The sequence below is a fragment of the Ochotona princeps genome, chromosome 11 (assembly GCF_030435755.1).
Source record: "Ochotona princeps isolate mOchPri1 chromosome 11, mOchPri1.hap1, whole genome shotgun sequence".
Classification (NCBI taxonomy): Eukaryota; Metazoa; Chordata; class Mammalia; order Lagomorpha; family Ochotonidae; genus Ochotona; species Ochotona princeps.
Window position 1 is genome coordinate 49,104,669 of NC_080842.1, and position 6,968 is coordinate 49,111,636.

Consider the following 6,968-nt stretch of genomic DNA (forward strand, 5'->3'; position numbering starts at 1 on the left):
CCATTGACAAGTACCAGAGCCAAATGGGATGGGGGACAGACTGGTCTTCTGCTACACATACTGGTAAACCAGGGTAGGGGGTGGGCTTGATGGGGGTTATTGTGGGTCGCCCCAACTAGGCTGCAGCTCCCACTGGTTTATGCGAGGGCCGAGTATGTGCTGGGCAGAACCAGACTGGACTGCAACACCCATTGGTTCCAGTGCAACTCGGGACTGAAAACAGAACCAACCCAGCAGTTGCAACCACCAGCTGATCGGAGTGATGGACTGTGCCGGGCCCTGTGCTTGCTAGAACATACAAAAAACTAATCTGGGAATACCTCAAAGTATCTTTGGAGATCTCCCCAATCGAACTGCTGGACTCAGAACTCTAACCAAGAAAAGACAGAAGACAGAACGGAACAGTCATTCATCTCAGCTATATGTTGGCAGCAAATTATGGGGCAAACGGAGACTTTATGATGGACCATGTCAATCAGTGGACGACCTCATCGAGCAAAACTGGCAGCGATTCATAACTGGAGAATTATTAACACCACTTGGGCACATATCTCAGAGCATGCCCCACATCCGGGACTTGGGGTGGGCGGGAAACCGGGTGGGGCTTCTCCCTCAATGTCCCCCTTTACCTCAGATGCATGATGGAAACAATATGGACATAATGGCATTGCCCACTTTCCTATCCCCTGAACCTTTTTTTTCTTTTATTCTTTTTTTTCTTCTTTTTCCTTTAACTGTAATTAACTATGTAAAGATTGTCAACAACAATACAATAAAAAGAAAAAAATTTAAAAAAAAAAAAATTAAAAAAAAAAAAAAAAAAAGAAGGTGAGACTCCAAACATGGCAGTGGTTCCTGGCTTGGCTAATGAAGACGCCTTCGAACATCCCACACTTATGTCCAGCACCATCTCTCTCGCTTCCGCAACAAGTGACAGACAGCCATGCACAGAGAGAGAGCTCACCCACAGCAGCCAAAGCGGGGCCAAAGTCGCAAGCCAGGAGCTTCATCTGGATCTCCCAGGTGTGCGCAGGAGCCCAGGTACCTGCAGCTTCTGCTGCTTTCCTAAGCTCATTAGCAGAGAGCTGAGTAAGAAGTGGAACAGCCATGATTTGGACCAGCACCCATTTGGGAGTCCAGTTTTGCAGGCTACAATTTAACCTACTATCCCATATCAGATGGTCTGGGGAAAAACTTTCATAGCAAAATATCCCTATTACTTAGTGTAACATTCATTTAATATCTGTATATCTGCAGAGGGTTGGCAATGGTACTAAACCACAGAAAGGAAGGAAAGATAGAGGGGGAAAGGAGAGAATTAAATCCCAACCTCCAGACAGCCCTGACCCTGAGTTCACAGAGTAAGTGCTACAAACCTGGAGCCAACGTTGTGGCATAGCAAGGTAAGCCAGCACAAAAACACTCATCCCATACAGGCGCCAGTTCATGTCCCTGTTGTACCAGTTCTGACTCTGCTTATGTGCCTGGGAAAGCAGGGGAGGATGGACCAAGAACATGTGGTCCCTGCCACCCATGTGGGAGACTGGGATGAAGTTCCTGGCTGCTGGTTTTGCACTGGCACAACCCTAATCACAGCAACTACTTGGAGTGAACAAGTAGATTTAAGATCTCTAACTCTACCTTTCAAATAAGTACACAAATATTTTTAAAAACTGTCTCAATGCATTGAGAAGTACAAAAAAGAAATTATCAGTTTTTTTAAAGTTTTATTTATTTTTACTGAAAGTGAGATTTACAGAGAAGAGACAGAAGAAAGATCTTCCATCCGATGATTCACTCCCCAAGTGGCCACAACAGCCAGAGCTGAGCGAATCCGAAGAAGGGGCAGGAGCTTCTTCGAGGTCTCTCAAGCTGGTGCAGGGTCCCAAGATTTTGGGTCATCCTCGACTGCTTTCCCAGATCACAAGCAGGGAGCTGGATAGGAAGTGGACACACCAGGACAGGAATTGGTGCCCAAATGGGATCCTGACACATGTAAGGTAAGTATTTTAGCCTCTAGGCTACCACACCAGGCCCTATCAGTTTGAAAAGTAAATAACGGGCCTGGCGCAGGGGCGGGGCCTAACAGCTAAGCCTTCGACACGCCAGGATCCCATATGGGCGCCGGTTCTAATCCTGGAAGTTCCACTTCCCATCCAGCTCCCTGCTTATGGCCTGGGAAAGCAGTTGAGGATGGCCCAAAGCCTTGAGACCCTGCACCCGCGTGAGACCTGGAGCAGGTTCCTGGCTCCTGGCTTCAGATCAGCGCAGCACAGGCCATTGCGGGCACCTGGGGAGTGGATCATCAGACGGAAGATCTTCCTCTCTGTCTCTCCTCCTCTCTGTATATCTAACTTTATAATAAAAATACATAAATCTTTAAAAAAAAAAGTAAATAATGACCACTGCTTGGGGAAGGAAGGAAAAAGGATTTCTGCAAATATTGTCTGCATCTCACAGCATGTTAGCAGAGTGAGACAGGACAGGGAGAACAGGCAGGAGACTCCAGAGAGCAGAAACAGTAACTCAAAGACAGAAAGGCACTGAAAATGCAAAACAAAAACAGATGACTTGCTTTGGAACAGAAAAATTGAATGTTATTCATGTCAGTCTTCCAAACTCTTCAATTTACTTATCTGTTATAAAACAAGACATGTGGGCCCGGTGCAACAGCCTAGTGGCTAAATCCTCGCCTCGCATGCGTTGTGCATGTGGCTGCTCCACTTCCAACCCAGCTCCCCGACTGTGGCCTGGGAAAGCAATATAGGACAGGCCCAAAGCCTTGACACCTTGCACTAGCATGAAGACTGGGAAGAAGCTCCTGACTTTGGATTGGCTCAGTTCTAGCTATTACAACCACTTGGGGAGTAAACCAGCAGATGCAAGATCTTTCTGTCTCCTCTATAAATCAGACTTTCCAATAAAATATTTTTTTAAGTCCTAAGGGAAAAAAAAGACATGCTGATTCCTCCTACTAATACTAAAGCATATTATGAAAGTAATGTTCCAGTCCTTACTGCTTCACTTCCAATCCAGCTTCCTGCTAATATCCCAGGGAAAGCAGCAGATGGCCAAAGTACTTGGGCCCCAGCACCCACATAAGGAGACACAGAAGAACCTTCTAGATCCTGGCTTCAGACTGTCCCAGCTGCTACTGTTGCAGCCATATGGGAAGTGAACCAGCAGAAGATCTCTCCCTATCTCTGTATTACTTCTAAGCAAATTAAATAATGTTAAAAAAAAAAAGAATGTGTCATTTCTTACTCTTTTCAAATATTTACTAGCAGTTTATAAAGCAAAGCAACTTCATACCTTATACTGAAATAAATCCTGATGAAGAATTAAGCTTAGAAATATTAGCTAGTAGAGGGCAGTGCAATGGTTCAATTGGCTTATTCCCCACCTTGAAGGTGGCATTCCATACGGGTGTCAGTTCGTGTCCTGGCTGCTTCCACTTCCATCCAACTCCCTGGAACCCTGCACCCGTGTGGGAGACCTGTAAGAGGGCCCTGGCTCCCGGCTTCAGATCAGCTCAGCTCTGGCCCCTGTGGCCATTTATGGGATGAACCAGTGAATAGAAGATTTTTGTGTATCCTTCTCTGTAAATCTGCCTTTCCAATAAAAACAAGTAGACTTTGTTTAAAAATAGGTAATAGGGCCCGGCAGCATGGCCTAGGGGCTAAAGTCCTCACCTTGAAAGCCCCGGGATCCCATATGGGCGCCTGTTCTAATCCCCGCAGCCCTGCTTCCTATCCAGCTCCCTGCTTGTGGCCTGGGAAAGCAGTCGAGGACGGCCCAAAGCTTTGGGACCCTGCACCCGCGTGGGAGACCCGGAAGAGGTTCCTGGTCCCGGCATCGGATTGGCGCGTACGGCTCACTTGGGGAGTGAAACACCGGATGGAAGATCTTCCTCTCTGTCTCTCCTCCTCTCTATATATCCGGCTTTCCAATAATAATAAAATCTTTAAAAAAAAATAGGTAATAAATGATTATCACAACTGTTCAATGAAGATGCTTCTCAACTTGGAAGTATGCTGAATGATAAATCAAAAGAAAGATAAAAAAGATATGGGTATACAGATTTCAAATGTCTGTTAATTAAAAATAACGAAAAACCAGCAAACTATAGAAATATATTTTCAAGGGAAAAAAGACACTAAGATTAACAGCCTGAACAGATGATCAAGGGATACAAACAGACAAAAAAAGCCCACTTTTCCATAAAATCCAGGCCTTCTCTTCCCCTTTCTATCGATTGTTTGAAAGAGGAAGCCTGTCTGTAGGGGTTCTGATTGTTGTTGTTCTGTGGTTACTCTGATTCACTGCACTGTAGCCTCTTCCAGGGACACAACCACTTCTTTCCCATTCTTGCCACCAGTCCCACTGCCCATCAAGCAGCCCTGCCCCCATCCCAGGAACAGCACTTTAATAAACATGGAGGCACAGACACTAAAACTCGCCCCTCACTTCTACCCTTAAGCAAAACGCAGAACTACGACGAGATAAAAGTGAACACAAAACGCATGCTCTCTCTCTTCAAAGGATTCTTGGAGGACAGGAGCGGAGGAAGAGCAAGCTAACCTGAGTCACAACAGAGCCAAAGCGCAGGAGGAGAAAAAAAAAAACACCAGAGACCGCTCCAACTCTGAACTGGAAAATGCAGATGTTGGGATTAAAACAACAAAACAGGAGGGCGCAGTCGTTGTTTTGCCAGGGGCCAGGTTCCGCGCCTGGAGTCCACGCTCCGGCTCGACCAATCCGCTGCCTCTCCGGAGCGAAGCAGTCTCCGGGCAAGCAGCGCCTCCCGATTGGCTTAAAGAAGCCGAGGAGAAAAACCGGCCAATCCTGCCTTCCAGGCGCAACTGTGCCCTGGAGACCATGCGACCACTGCAGGGCGGGAATGTGTACACACCCGTCCCTGGCGCCCAGTTCTAAAGGTGGTCACCGACAGGTAGGGCTAAGCTCGGGCTGACCGTGCCCTGCCCTCCACATGGCTCAAATTGCTCCCGCTCCTCTCCCCTGGAGAAAACTATTTTGTTTTGAAATGAAAAGAGCCTGAGGAATAAGTTGTGCCCACCCCTACACACACCCCTCCCCGGGGCAAAATGACTCACTCCAAGCAAAGCACTTCTCCAGAGCGAGCCAGGAGGGTCCCAGGCAGAATCAAACTTGCCGAAGGGTTGGGGGAGCCAGGGTCAGAGAAATACCAATCCAAGCAGAAAACAAAGTCTTCGGGCCCGCGGCGTGGCCTAGCGGCTAAAGTCCTCGCCTTGAAAGCCCCGGGATCCCATGTGGGCGCCGGTTCTAATCCCGGCAGCTCCACTTCCCATCCAGCTCCCTGCTTGTGGCCTGGGAAAGCAGTTGAGGACGGCCCAATGCTTTGGGACACTGCACCCGCGTGGGAGACCCGGAAGAGGTTCCTGGTTCCCGGCATCGGATCGGCGTGCATCGACCCGTTGCAGCTCACTTGGGGAGTGAATCATCGGAGGGAAGATCTTCCTCTCTGTCTCTCCTCCTCTGTGTATATCTGGCTGTAATAAAATGAATAAATCTTAAAAAAGAAAAGAAAACAAAGTCTTCCCCCACTACTCCCGTCCCGCAGCACTCAAACCCCAATCGCGCGGAGTTCAGGGCGGTGTATTGGATGCTTGAAGGAGTAAATAGACAGCTCTGCTCGGACTCCGCGCTCAAGAACCAAAACACCAAAAGGCGCTCGGAGAGACGCAAGGTCAAGTCCCGGAGGGAACAAACGGGGGAAAGAGGCCCCGGGGGTGGAGGAGCACGAAAGGGGTGTGTCGGGGCCTGCAGGTCCACGGGCCGGAGACGCCCGGGAAGCGGCCGCCAACGCGGCCCCCACCTTCGCCCGGCCTCCGGCTGCGCGCCAGGACCCGCCTCTCGCCGACGCCTCACTTCCCTTCCGCCCGGGCTGCTGGGGCCCACGGGTCGGACGAAAGGCGCCCCGTGCCCGTGCCCGTGCCCGTGCCCCACGCTCGGGTGTTTGGACCTCGGTGGCCTCCGCAGCCTCAGGGCCATCCGCTTTAGCTCGTCGCCCCGGGACCCGTTCCTTGCACCCCTCGACCCCGGGCGCCCTCTCCCCTCCCCTCAGACCCGCCGCCTTTACCTGCTTCTGGAACGGACGGAGGGCGTCGAGGCCCCGGGCCGCGTCGTCGAGTGTGCGACGCGGGCACCGCGGCTCCGCAAGCCCTTTCCCGCCGCCGCCGCCACTGCACTCTCCTGCGCGGCGCAGGGCTGGCGGCGAGCAGGGGCGGCCGCGAGGTGGGACGTGGTGGGGGGAAAAGAGACGCGCGGCGAGAGCGGCCGGCGGGGAGACACTGCCGCTCTCCGTCGGGCTGGGGAAGAGCAGCCTGACAGGAGCCAGCCGCGAGAGGGCGGGTGGGCGGCCGAGCGGGGAGGGTCTGGGGGAGTCGGCAATGGCTGCCACGTCGCCCAGGTGGCTCGCCGCCCTCCGCGCCTGCCCCACGCCCTCCGGCTTCCCGCCTCGACCTCTGGTTCGTCCCCGGGATCCGTCAGGGCGCGTCGGCCCGCCCCGCGGGGCCGGCCGGGACGACTCGAGCCCTCCGGCGCGGCGACCTCGTCCCCGCGCCCTCAGGAAAGCGAGTCCCGGCCTGACCGGTTCTGCGGCAATGGCTCCCCCGGCTCGCGCGCGCACGCTTCCACACACACACACACACACACACACACACACACGCGCGCGCCAGCGTTGGAGGGCCTGTCGTGTGTTGCCTCGTCCCTCGCAGTCGGCTCGGAAGCAGTGAGCCCCCATTCTCTAGGTCATGTTCTGGGGAAAGGCAAAGGAGGTGTTTGGTGGCTGGTGAACGTAGCGATCCGGAGGGAGGGGGGTCGGAATTTTCTGCCAAAATAAACAGCGCGGTAAACCACGGCGGCTTTCTGGCCCTCCTCGCGCTCTCCCAAACCCGAAAATCAAAACAAACACACACAACGTCGTA

At 52.1% G+C, this 6,968-nt stretch overlaps 1 protein-coding gene across 5 annotated transcripts in view; it reads right to left on the reverse strand.

Moving 5' to 3' along the window:
* Positions 1-6,271, reverse strand: part of N4BP2 (NEDD4 binding protein 2) — an 82,242-nt gene extending 75,971 nt beyond the window's left edge. For all 5 annotated transcript variants that reach the window (XM_058670179.1, XM_058670181.1, XM_004579141.2 and 2 more), the window contains exon 1: positions 6,122-6,271. The gene's annotated coding sequence lies outside the window, so the exon portion shown is untranslated. The remainder of the gene's footprint in view (positions 1-6,121) is intronic.
* Positions 6,272-6,968: the final 697 nt, after the last annotated feature.